The sequence below is a fragment of the Marmota monax genome, unplaced genomic scaffold, assembly GCF_021218885.2.
Source record: "Marmota monax isolate L192 unplaced genomic scaffold, Marmota_monax_Labrador192_F-V1.1 WCK01_AAM20220418_F8-fsc00097, whole genome shotgun sequence".
Lineage (NCBI taxonomy): Eukaryota > Metazoa > Chordata > Mammalia > Rodentia > Sciuridae > Marmota > Marmota monax.
Genome location: NW_026694162.1, coordinates 2983486 through 2997792, shown reverse-complemented (window position 1 = coordinate 2997792; position 14307 = coordinate 2983486). Strand labels below are relative to the sequence as shown.

Genomic DNA, 14307 nt, shown 5'->3' with positions numbered 1-14307 from the left:
TTCTAAAAGATTCAATGTGGTTGTCATAGAAACAGCAATTCTCTTTCCTTTCTCCCTGATATTTCACTGATACACATAACAATTAATTAAAATATGTAAGTAGAGTGATGAGTATAGCTTGCACGAACATCTGTCTCTTGGTAAGGATACAGCTCAGCTGGAGGGAGCAGGGTCCATGGGAGCAGGGCCTTCTTAAATTTCGGTGTGCGTCCGAATTACCTGCAGGTGGCAGTGTTTCAGCTAATCCAGGAGGTCTGGGCTAAGGCCTGAGAACTTGGCGTTTCTAACAAGTTATCAGGGATGCTGATGCTTTTGGTCAGGGTGTCATACTTTGAGAATGACTGTCTTACTAGCCAGAGTATTCAAAAGGTTGTGGGCAACAGTTTGTATGTTTTATATAACAACTAGAGAGGGCCAAACAGTCCAGGAGGCTGATTAAATGAAGTGTGTTATGAGAGTTTTCTGTGATTTTTCTCTGTTTCTCACACTATTTATCTAAGTGTTCCTCATTTAACTGTCAAGGCTCAGTCACTCTGCCCTTTGGTACTCTGCCCTCTGGTTCTGTCTCTACAAGTGAATGACTGTGTGATCTGGGCTGGAATTTAATTACAGTCTGTAGAAAATGGGAAATATATATGTATATAAAATAACATATTATAATATAATATATATACAGTCTGTATACACACATGTATATATATCATTATATACATATATATGTATTTGTATATATATATGCATACACACACACGTATATATGTTATATATTTAGGAACACAGGACTTTATTACTCATTGCACAGCAGGCAACATGGATTGGATATTGTCTATGTTTTTTTTTTCTTGCTACCAGGTCACACAGGGATAACACAACATAGCTTGGATGGATGCTATGCACTCAGTGGGTTTTTGTTGCAGTGAAAGAGCAGTGAGTTTGGGAAATCCACGGCTCTTATAGCAAACAATAAATAAGCCTGCTCTTGGTCTGGAGCAAGCTGGTACCTTAGCTCTCAAATTTACCCACTCAAAAAATAAATAAATAAAACTCTGAGACACAGCAGCCCCAGTGAAAGAGCAGTGAAGATCTTGCAGTCTTGGTTTACCTAGAAAAGAAGAACACAAGAGGCCCAAGGACTACCTCTCAAAGCTGAACTTGTAGCAAATGCAGAATTGCTGTATCCAAGCATGTTTACATTTGACAACTTGATAGCCATTACTAAAGTGCCCTTTACAAATCTTTTACCAAGTTCCTTTTTCAGCAAGACTGCATGAGAAGTTATACCCCATTTATTTATGAAATGTCAAAATACATTCAACTCTCATGTATAACTAATTAGAATAAATTTTTAAAAAAGACTGCACAAGAGGGCTAATTTCCCTCAAGTCCTAATAACACTAGATATTATAAATCTTTTGGCCTTTGCTAGTTTTATAAGGGAAAGGAAAAATTCCTAGCTTTCTGTGTCTCTGATAAATAGAGAGATGGATATCTTTTATTTCTTTTTGGCCATTGTGTTCCTTCTGCTGTGAACTGCATGTGCTTTTTTTCTCATGACTAGTTGGCTTGGTTCTTCTTGAAAGGAGGAAGAATGCAGCCTGGACTATTGACTTGAGTATCTACTATGAGCAAGGCTCTGATATCTGCCCGTGAGCTTCCCCAGGGTGCTTGGGGGAAATGAGTCACATTCAGGTAAAGAGAAGCGCTCTTCTCAGAGTAGCTCACTGCATGGTAGTCTCGTGTCCTCACACCTGACTGCATGGCTCAGTGGTGACCACCACTGTCCTCTGTCCTGCAGCCTCCACCACTGTCGCTGACTGTATTGCCGCTGCCTCAGGGACTGGCTGTATGATTAGATACAGTCTTTCATGAGAAAACATATTCCTCAGTTCTGTGGTGTTCTTGGTCACACATTTATGGAATTTCTGAAGGGCAATGGAGATTACTGCCAGGCACAGCATGACCTCTCTGCACACAGGTGAACTGTAGAAATAAATTATTACTCCACCAAGAAGCCCCCATAAGAGTCGTTAGCCTGAACACAGAAGTGTTAAATTGAAATCCACAAGGCATTTTGCAAGACTTCTGACCTGAATGGGGTAAACCTCAGTGTGTGGCCTTTTGATTGCCTCTGTATTACGGGATTGAAGAATTGCAGTTTCATTTCTTGTTAGCAGGTTTGTTTCATTTCCCACTCAAAGCACTGAGAATTTCAAGTGGAGCATATTGAAATAGATTTCAGCTTTTTTTGCATTGTTTTTTGTATTCAATTTTTGAAATTCTTTCATTTTTTTAACTAAATTAACATGGCTCAAATGAACCACTCTGCTCCTATGGAATTCATACAAGAACATGAGATTTCTTATTACACATAATCCAACCAATGTGACGTTAAACAAATTTATAGAGAAAGTTATGGAGTTACCACAATAGTAAAAATGTGTGAAGCAACTTACGGTACGACACTACTCTTGCAGAGAAAGAAGTCATCCATGTTCTTGACTGGCTTTTTGACAGTGATGCACCACTATCCTACCAGATTGTTGATGACTGGTTAAATTTTGTAAGGATCAGGTGTCGTGAAGAAGCTGTTTGTCATATTGCATTTGCTTTTTCCATTGTTTTGCAGGCCTTGGGAGAGCTCCACCTAGCATTAAATTGAAGGTGAAATGAAATATGAAGATGCAAAAAAATTTATGAAGATGCAGTACAACTCAAAGACAAAAGTGGCATGGAGACTTTAACACTAAGAATCTGTGCTTCAAAGACTCCAGTGGTTATAGAAACAACTGTTGCATCTTATCAAAAGGCAAGTGCCTAATGCTATTGCCTTGGAAGTGGAAAGTGAGACAAGACCCAATTTGTATATATTAGCCAACATGTTGGTGAGGTGAATAAGTCTAATAATGATTCTATAGAAGGAAATTGTGCTAGACCTCAAAAGCTGGACAGAACTACAACCTCTATGGTTTGGTTGTGATCCAACCTGTTTGGACATTTAGCAAAAAATTCTTGCTGTTCAACATTTAAAATGTGCCTGCCATATGTTACCAGTTGACCTTTTCTGAAATCATACAGTACTGAATGATTTATTTAAATCTATTTCCATGCCATAATCTTATCAATATATAAGGAATTTAGAAAGATTAGGTGCCAAAATACCCACAAAATACTTGTATATTTTTAATATCATAAAGAACCAAAATTCCAGGAGCTAAGAACACTCTAGACTTTGAGGCTTATTCCTTTAGTTATTTTGGACATTGTAAGGCATATGTGTTTAGCCTGCTTTACGTCTCTTGCATATATCACACTAGCATACCTAAGGTTTGCTTAATCATTTTTTTAAATTTTTTTGACCAAATCTTGTAATTATTTAATGTCTTTCTATAAGTGTTATTTTGTGCTGTTATGGGAAACCTCCACTTTGAGAAGCTACTTTTTTTTTTTACAGAAGCATGTTTTTAATGTCTCCACACCAATTAAAAAAGCAACAAAACTTGCAACTAATTTAATGTTTGTACTCTGAGGTGCAACTTAAGAGGAGGGCCTGAAAAGAGTAGGAGTGGATTTTTAATTATCTTTAGTCAAATGTTGCCTTTGTCTTGTAGATTATGCTCTTTAATTTAGTAAATATTGCTTTGTTATTGCAGCTAAAATAATTCTTACTCATAAAATTTCTGTAAGTCTTGTAATTTTTTTTTCATACTTATCTGAAGCTGTTTACAATTTGTATTTGTTTGAAGTGTGATTTTCCCCCATCTCTTTCCAACCTCTCTTTTTAAAAAAGTGGATTTCTGCTAATGAAATGAGCAGACATCTAATATTTTATATTAATTTTGAGCTGTGTAACTTAATATTTGAAAACTTGATGATTTGTTTCATTATGTAATTGATAAAAAGGTAATGTGTATTAATGTCAGTTCAGCCATATGTTTATACTGTCTGGGAATATGTGGCTATAATTCTGGGAAAATAATTTGACAGTGTTCACCAGCTCACAAAAACTTAGTGTGAAAGCTTAAACATCTAAATAAAAAATAAAATGCAAAAGAAAAAGAAATTTATAATATCAGCCTTGGAAACCTCATGGTCAAAGGTGTAACACAATCATTTATTCACTTAGTCATCCCAGAGCTTTTTCCTATGACAGGTGTTTCCCTAGGCACTGAAGAACCAAACAGGCATATTTCTGCCCAAAGGTCCTCACAGTCCAATGGAGAACAGGCCAGTTTTCATAATACGTAGGCATGTGATAAATAAATACACAAAGTACCATGACAGCAAATTAAGAGATAATAATTTTTATCTTTTCTAATTTATGTCAGCTTTTGTGAGTAATGAGAATATACAAGAAAAATTTAAAAAAACATACAGTTCAAAAATTCTAGAAAATTATTATTAGAGATAGCATGTTATCATGAGAAGATTGTAGTTTTGGGTACCAAATATACCAGTGATGGTATTCCATTTTGGCCACTTACTATCTGTATGATCTTGAGAAAATTTCTTAATATCTTTTTCAAAGAATCACTGTGAGCCACAAAAATGATGTAAATAATGTTAGATTCAACCTCACATTTGTGGGACCTACATATCATATGCATAAACATTTAAAAGTTTAAATAAAATTAGTTACAGATCAAATAAGTACAGTCTCCATTAAAAATTTGGTTGCCTTCTTTGCAGAACTTGATAAGGGGATCATAATTACAATAATATTCAAGGTTGTATGGGTATGCAAAGGACTTCAAACAGCTAAAACAATTTTGATAAAGAACAAAGTTGGGAGACTTGCACCTCTTAATTTCAAAACTTACTGCAGAGATGTAGTAACCAAGACAGCATGCAATACACCACATGAGACATATAAATCAATAGTGAAGCCAGAAATAAACCCTCACATCTCCAGCCAATTGTGTCAAAAGAACAGGAATACCAACGGGAGTGTCACGACAATTTACTGGAGAAAGAAGAGTCATTTCAGTAAATGCTGCCTGGACTACTAGTTGTTCACATACCAACCATGAAGTTAGACCTCTTCCTCACACGTTCACCAAGAATGGGTCATAGAACTAAGGTGATAAAACTCTCATGAGAAGAAACAGGCATAAATCATCTTGGTCTTTGAGTAAGTGATGGTTTCTTAGATTTGACACCAAAGGCACAAGCAACCAAAGGAAATGTTAATAAATCAGACTTCAAAATTTTAAACTTTCGTGCTTCAAAAGACACAAGAAAGATGAAAAGACAATTCATAGAAAGTGAGAAAATATTTGCAAACCATACAACTGACAATGTACTAGAACATATAAAGAATTCTTATAGCTCAATAATAAATCAAACTATCAATTGTTGAATAAAATACATTCCATCTTCTTTGACAGAAATAAATTAATAAGGACAAAAGAGAAAATATGTATAAAGTGGTTTTATGTAAGTTGGTAAAATATTAGACAACAATGTTTAACAACTACTTACTAATGCATAATAAAGACATAATTCAGAAAATGTATTTGTCATAAAATTTATTGTTCCTGCTATTATTTTAGCAAAACATTTTAATCCTATTGTTAAATTAAGATATTTACATAATTTGTCTTCTATTAAAAGTAAAGATTCTGAAAAATTAATCATTAAAATGTAATTATATTTGAATTATATAAAATGTAAGAAATTTGAGGGAAGGAGAACAGGGAGGTTAAGGTTTCCATTCTATTTTAAGGAAAAATAAATTAAAATAAATGTCAAAATCAAACCATCGGTCTTTGTTTTCAAACTGTTTCTACTGCTGAAATCCTGCATTATAAAGCAGTGTATTTTTGTCTTATATCTACAGCAGTAAAACATTCAAATTCTCACAGTCACTTTTTGTTTCAAAACATAAGGTTAAGAAAGTGGAGAAGAATTTCTCAAGTACAAGAATGACCCTGAGTGTTGACTGATAAGTGAAATTTGTGTGTGTGTTTATGGTGTGTGGTACCCTCCACCATGTGGATCCCATAGCAGGGGGCTACCTTGGACAAGTAATGGAATTCACTCTACCTACTTGACCATCAGAGGCTTGAGCAGTGGGGATTTTCATCTTCTGGAAACACTTATTTCTTATCTTTGATTATATCATTCTCTGATTTTCTTATTTATTTATTTATTCTAATTAGGTATATATAACAGCAGAATACATTTTGAGTTTTTATACACAAATGGAGCAAAATTTTCCATTTCTCTGGTTGTAGAGTTGTACCATACGTGCAGTCATAGTTGTACCTAGGGTAATGATGTTCCTATCATTTCACCATCTTTCCTGTCCCCATGTTTCCTCTCTCTCGTCCCTTCCCTTTGCTCAATCAAAGTTCTTCCATTCTTCGCGCCTCCCCATTATGGATCAGCATCCACTTATTAGAACACGTGACCTTTGGTTTTTTGAGATTGGCTTACTTTGCTTAACATTGATATTCTTCAACTCCATCCATTTACTTCCAAATGCCATAAGTTTATTCTTTTTTAATGCTGAGTAGAATTCCATTGTTTATATTTACCACATTTTCTTTATCCATGCATCTATTGAAGGGCATCTATGTTGGTTCCATAGTTTAGCTATTGTGAATTGAGCTGCTAGGAACATTGAAGTGGCTGTGTTACTGTAGTATGTTGATTTTAAGTCTTTTGGGTAATGATCCAGGAGTGGGATAGCTGGGTCAAATGGTGGCTCCCTTCCAAGTTTTCTAAGGAATCTCCATACTGCTTTCCAGAGTGGTTGCACCAATTTGCAGTCCCACCACCAATGTATGCATGTGCCTTTTCCCTCTCGTCCTCACCAACACTTATTATTGCTTGTATTCTTGATAATTGCCATTCTGATTTGTCACTCTCTGGTTTTCTTCTCAGATCCTTGACTGCTTTTTCTGTCTCCTCCACAGGTCCATCTTCCTCTGATCAATAGTAATTACAACAGGGTTCAGTCACAGGCCTTCCACACTCATAGTTTTAAATATTGTACGTATGCCAATGGCTGACTGCTCAACAAATACACTAGATTTATCAGCATCTTCAAGATACAATTTATATTTTGCTGGACATTTTCTCATTGACCTTATAGATCTATTCTTTATTCCTTTCCATTCTAACGTGTGTCCTGAGGCCATCCTGTGTATTTTACCTCAGTAGATTCTATTGCCATATTAATTGTATTTGTATTTGGGTTTGTGTTTTAGGATCCCAGGCAAGAAATCTGAGGGAAGGAGAACAGTGAAATTAAACTATTCTCTTAAATAACTCCCTACATGGTTGCCACCATCTGGGGAGCAGAATCTTTGCCCAATCTTGTCTCCCATAGCTATGTAACTCCCTCAACTAGGTTCCAATGACAGTTCCTTCTTATTGCCTCCATGAGTATGAAACTATTATTTATAGTCCTGGAGAATTACACCGTGCCTCATAGTGTGCCTTACTCTATTGCCCTTTCAACAAATAGACCCTTTGTAAAATTCTCTTCAAATTACCCAACTTGACTGCACCATCTTTTTGCCACTTGACCCCTGATTGGCACAGTTATTGAAACTGTGACTGGACCCAGAAATCAGAGCAGAATCTTTAAAATAGGATCAGGCCCTAGAATGGGTTGTGCAATATTTTAGGAATAAGAGGGGAGATGGGGCTATAAGTAATCCTTGACATGCAGTAGTATCACATTACTGAACTGTGACTGTTGATGACATGGAAAGGCAAGGTATTGGGAAATCAAGTAGCTCTGCAACTTGATTGCTACAACAACAATGATGTGTCATCTGAGTTATTCTGATATCCCTAGAGAGCATAAGCAGAGAAAAGGAGAAATGAAATAATTGAATAAGAATTCATGAAAACAGAAAGTTTTGAAAGCAGCTTTAAAAATGCATTTTATTTCTTATAGTTATAGGAAGATATGGCTGAAGCCTAAGCTTAGGATATGAATATAAGGGTTTCATCACTAACTAAATGCTCAAATACATGAGGTATATTACATTAAAATAGGGGCACTTATGGGGAATGAGTGGAATCTTGACCTCTGAATCATGGAAGGGAGACGTATTTCACCACAAAGAAAGGATGACAATGAGTTCAGACCACTAGAATTCATGCCACTGGTATTATATCTGTTCCATCTCTGTGAAGTAGATGGGTCACTAAAAAGTGGAATAGCCTGTGCATGACACAGTTCTGGTGCCAGTTCAAAGAAGGCATGCTCAAAGTTAAGGGGCAATCCTTCACTTTATGGCATATAAAAGAGTAGCTGAGATACTGTACATCTTCCTCCACAGTTAGAGTGCATGGATCTGGGAACCAAGCAAATATGTGATACTTACAAAAAAAATTATCATGTATTAGATCATAAACAAGGCTTAATAAAGTCCTAAGAATTGATGACATACAATTTGTTCAAGAAAGAGTATGACAAAATTAGAAATTAAAATACAGATCAGAAAACCTCATATGTTTTGGAACTTTTAAAAACATATGACAAAAATTCATAAGTATAATATGGCAAGAAGAGGAAATAAAAGATATAGAGTTTAGTAGAGAAGTAATAAGATTATCATTATTTACAAAATCCAAACAACCCTCCCCCCCTGCAAAAAAAAAAGCCCTTCTATGTTAATATGTGAATTTAGTAAGGTCACTGGAAGCAAACTGAATATGCAAAAATCAACTGTATTTCTATACAATTCAATGAATGTCAGAATTCAAAAAATGTTAAATGCCTTTTTTTTTTTTTTTTGGTACTGGAGATTGAACTCAGGGGCACTCAACCACTGAGCCACATCCCCAGCCCTATTTTGTATTTTATTTAGAGACAGGGTCTCATTGAGTTTCTTAGCGCCTCACTGTTGCTGAGTCTGGCTTTGACCTCACGATCCTCCTGCCTCAGCCACCTTAGGTGCTGGGATTCCAAGCAAGCACCACTGTGCCCGGCTAAATGCCATTTTTAATAGCTCAAGAAAATTAAGTATTCAGAAATAAATTCTGGTAAAAAACCAAACATTGATAGAAAATTTAAAGTAGACTTAAATAAAACAATATGATGTATTGACTCAATACTAATTAAATATTAATTATATCTAAATTGCTCTATGGATTTCATATAGTCCCAATCAAAAAATATTTTAAAAACATTCTTAGTTGTAGATGGACACAATACCTTTATTTTCATTTTTTTATATGCGGTGTTGAGGTTCAAACCCAGTGCCTCACATGTGCTAAACAAGTGTTCTATCACTGAGTTACAACCCCAATCAAAGTTTAAGCAGGGTTTTCACTTGTGGAAATTGACAAGCTGATTTTCTTTTCTTCTTCTTCTTTTTTCTTTTTAGTTGTAGATGGACACAATGCCTTCCTTTTTAAAATTAATTAATTAATTAATTATATGTAGTGCTAAGAACCGAACCCAGAGCCTCACACATGCTAGGCAAGCACTCTAGCACTGAGCCACAACCCCAGCCTCACAAGCTAATTTTAAAATTCATATGATAATGCAATGAATTTAGATTGGCCAAATCAATCTTTTTTTTTATAGAGCTTAATTACAGGATGTTAATATTCAGGACATTTCAGAACACCTTATACTGTAATCAGATTTTTGTTAACTGGTTTTAAAAGTATTACTTGGGTATTTTTCCACATACCAGTTTTCAGGCAAAAGTACTATCAGTGACTGTTTAATAAATGTTAATTTGATTAAACAGTTTATCCTTAATAACCTGAGACAAAAATCCATGGATGGCTTCTATGATGGTTTTAAGCTGTCTCTTGTAGCTTTGGTAAGTTTGTCTTCTGACTGTTGATCATGTGTTTCTAAACCCAACATGAAACTCCCTCGGCCCAGCTGGGCTTCTGACTGCTCTAACTTTTCAGACGAATCAAACACCTGACCAGTGGTATAGTCTGCATTAGTACGCAAGCTAGAGGAACTCAGTGTATTCACCCAGTATTTATTCCACAAAAGCTCAAGTAATTTGTGATCCAAAGAGGATTTGAAATATGAGACTTCTAAGGCATAGTATTATTTGAATGTACACTTCTATTTTGTTAAGTGGAATAGTCTGATATTCAGAAGGTCCTTCATCAGGAGGTTTGTAGCCCTTTGGGTATGCCCCAAAGGCTCCAAGATTCACTTTTCCTGCAGATATTGTTCTTGTTGGATCAATTACTGTTAGACCAGGACCCAAGAAAAGACCACTGACTCCAATTAAAATCAAATTAAAGCAAGCTTATTATTTCAACTGGCCGGGCTGCCTCTCCCCACAAAAACCAAGGGATCAAGACAGCACTGCAGCTTTCTTACAGCACAGCTTTATAGCCCAGAAAGTTACACAAAGGGGGGTTACAGATAACAAAAAAAGGCTAGTTTACATTTTTGCTTTATGAAGAATTTATGAAGGTCATCAGAGCCTCAGAGAGGGTCATTATCTGGCCAGGGAAGGCCAAGATTTGTGAGGCATCACTAAAGTTTCAGAGAGGGCCGCTATCTGGTCAGAGAGAGCCAGGCATGGGTGAGTTCAAGGCATGGGCAGGCATTCCAAGCAAGTTCAGAATTTGCAGTAATTTATAGTAAAGCTGAAATTAGCTTTTCATGGCTTTGTGGCGAGATGGCTCCCAATTTTAAGAGAAAATCAGGCTGGGTCTATCATTACCACTGCTACAAAGGGTTCTTGGAACTGTTGGTTAAGCATCTGTGTACTAATGTCAATCCCAGAAAGCCAGCAGCCATAGCCAGGGTGGCTGTGGTACCAGCCAATTGCATTTTCAAGGCAACCAAACTGTTTGGCATTTTTTTTTTAACATATGCAGCCATGTACTCATAAGCAGCAGCCTGAGCATTTACTCAGGTTTCAGTACCCTCTACAAGCAAAGCAAAATTGTCCATAATGATCATGGTTTCACCATCCACCTTTCCTAGCATCAAACCCATCACTTCCAAGTTGCTTCCTGATCTGGCATGCATCACCATTTTTAGTAGAGCCAAAGCGAGATCTTGCAGTATTTAAAGTAATGGTGATCCTTAGTCCAGGGTTTTGCCACCAGGATTTCTTGCGGCTGTTTTTTGTCGTATTTGTAGATTTCATCCCTACTCTAGGTTTCCTGCATGTTGTTGGCCAATTCCTAGGTTTTCTGGGCCATACCTTTCCCGGACACTGCCATCACCAAGGAATCGGAGAAGTTGTCGCTTCTACAAACAAAACGCAACTTGACCTCCCTGAGTTTCCAGGTGTGGGCTTCCAACCTTCCCCACCAGGTGTGCCTGCCAATTTTTACTAGACTCTCCTGGCCAAATCAATCTTGTAGAAGAAAAAAGAGCTTGAGTACATAGACCATCAAATTTGAAGAACTGGGGTGTTTTCAAGGTGGCAGAATAGAGGAGGTCACTTTCCTGGATGCTCCATGGCATGAAACCAAGAAAGCAGACAGGCAGCTTCTCTGCAAGGTGAGTAAACAAACAACAACAACAAAAAAAATTTGGGGGTACTTTACTGGGATTTAAAAGTGGATAGTTAAAGCATATCATGGACATAGGAGTTTGGATACAATAAAATAAGGAAAAACTCTTCAGTGGCACAGCTGGCCACAGCTGGGCCAGAAGCACCAGCCATAGCAGTCCCTCCATGAGCATAGTGGAGTCATAAGGGAATTGAAGGAACCTGCATTTTTTGGAGAACCAAGGCATGTCTGGGTATGTAGTTTTTGGAGATCAAGGACATTGCCCAACAAAACTGAAAAATGTGTTGCACAACATCCTTATGCACAGAAAGGAGCCACCATCTCTCCAGGCAGCATGCGGAAAACAAAGGAAGGAGCCCCTATGCAGCAGCAGCACTGGGGCCAGCATCTGAGGGTGCTGATTCCTGGCACACCTGGGTTTGGCCCTAAATATAGGCCCAGTAAGCACACACTGCATGACAGAGAGTGTGCTTAAGTGACCAGGAGAAAAATCAAACGTGAAGAGTTTACACAGGGGACAACTGGTCTTGGAAATCTACCGGCTCTACCTCCTCCTCCAATCTGGCTGCTTACAGGACCTGCTGTAAGAGATGAATCTGGCAGGGAACTCAGAAGTGGGAGTGGGAGAGAGTGTTTGGATATTCAACCTGAGACCAGGAAATGTGGGGTCCACGGTGACATAGGGGACTAAGAATTGGGTCCCTGATTGGGGTTGTGGCTCAGAGGTAGAGCACTCGCCTAGCACATGTGAGGTCCTGGGTGCGATCCTCAGCACCACATAAAAATAAGTAAATAAAATAAAGGTATTGTGTCCAACTACAATTAAAAAATAAATATTAATAAAAGAATTTGGTCCCCTACCATACAAGTGGAACCCAGGGGAGATCCCTGGGGTACAGTCTTCCATTGTGGACCAGCAAGTTTCTGTTTATTGTGATGATTAACATTGTAGATATCATGGTGGGAACTATTTGGTTTAATGCTGTATATTGTTTACACTGATTGTTGTTATTATTTGTCTCCCCCTACACAGTGAGGGACTGGAAACCTTCAAGGACACCATAAGTCCACAGGGTAGAAATTCTACTGCCTCAGATCCACACTGTTAGATGGGTAGACACACAAACAACATGAAAAAACAAAGGAAAAAAATCACCACAAACAAACCAAGATACTCCAATAGCAGAATCCATTGATACCACAGTGAAAAAATGTCAGGGGAATTTAGAATGTACATAGTTAAACTGATCTGTGTAGTAAAAAACAGTATAAGGAGTGAAATCAGAGAGAAAATATAAGCAGTGAAAGATCACTTCCAAAAAAGGGACAGAGATTCTGAAGAAAAACCAAGCAGATATCCTTGAAATGAAGGAATCAGCAAATCAAATTAAAAATTCAATGGAAAATGTTATGGTTTGGATGTGAGGTGTCCCCCAAGAGTTCACATGTGAGGGATTGTAGCTCAGTGGTAGAGCGTTTGCCTAGCATGTGTGAGGCCCTGGGTTCGAGTCTGAATGCCACACATAAATAAATAAAAAATAAAGGTCCATCATCAATTAACAAATATTTTTTTTTAAAAAGTTCACATGTGAGACAATGCGAGAAAGTTCAGAGAAGAACTGGTTAGGTTGTGACAGCTTTAACCCAAGCAGTGAATTAATCCCCTAATGGGATTAACTGAGTGGTAACTGGAAGAGATAGGGCACTGGGGGCATGACTTTGGGGTATATATTTTGTATCCTGCAGTGGAGTCTCTTTCTCTGCTTTCTGATCACTATGTGAGCTGCTTCCCTCTGTCACACTCTTCTGTCATATGTCCTGCCTCACCTTGAGCCCTGAAGAATGGAGACTGCTGTCTTATGGATTGAGATCTCTAAAACCATGAATCCTCAAATAAACTTTTCCTTCTCTACAGTTGTTCTGTTTGGGTTCTTTTAGTCACAGCAGTAAAAAAGCTGACTAAAACAGAAATCAACACCAGCAGACTAGACCATTTGGAAGACAGAACCTCAGGTGATGGAGACAAAATATATAATCTTGAAAATAGATGTTACCACAGAGAGAAGATGCTAAGAAACTATGAATGAAACTTCTAAGAATTATGGGATAACATTAGAAGACCAAATTTAAGATTTATTGGGAAAGATGAGGGCACAGAGACACAAACCAAAGGAATACACATCTTTTCAATAAAATAATATCAGAAAATTTCCCATACCTAAAGAATGAAATGGAAAATCAAATGCAAGAGGCTTCTAGGACTTGAAATGTACAAAATTACACTAGACTCACACCAAGGCACATTATAATGAGAATGCGTAACATTGAGAATAAGGATAGAATTTTAAAGGCTGCAAAAAAAATATCAGATTATGTATAAGGGAAACTAATTCAGATTTCAGCTGATTTCTAAACCCAAATCCTCAAAATTAGGAGATCCTAGAATAAAGTATACCAAGCTCTGAAATAAAACGGATGCCAACCAAGAATTCTATATCCAGCAAAATTAAGCTTCAGATGTGAAGATGAAATAAAAATCTTTTATGATAAACAAAAGTTAAAAAAATTCACACATAGAAAGCCTGCACTACAGAACATTCTCAACAAGATATTCTGTGAAGATGAAATGGAAAAAAATGTGAAAACCAGTGAAGAATGACACTAAAGGAATAGTTAACCACAGGATAAACTAATTCATATCAAAAACTAGAAATAACCCCAAATGACCAGGAATAAAAATCTTAATAATAATCTTGAATGTTAATGGCCTAAACTCATCAATCAAAAGGCATAGATTTGCAGTTTGGATTAAATAAAAAAGGCCCAACAATATGA

The 14307-nt window shown here is 37.0% G+C and overlaps 2 pseudogenes; one reads left to right on the top strand and one right to left on the bottom strand.

The window, feature by feature from the left end:
* Positions 1–2303: 2303 nt before the first annotated feature.
* On the top strand, positions 2304–3556 carry LOC124107675 (protein tyrosine phosphatase type IVA 1-like; annotated as a pseudogene).
* A 6015-nt stretch (positions 3557–9571) lies between these two features.
* LOC124107680 (COP9 signalosome complex subunit 5-like) lies at positions 9572–11099 on the bottom strand (annotated as a pseudogene).
* Positions 11100–14307: the final 3208 nt, after the last annotated feature.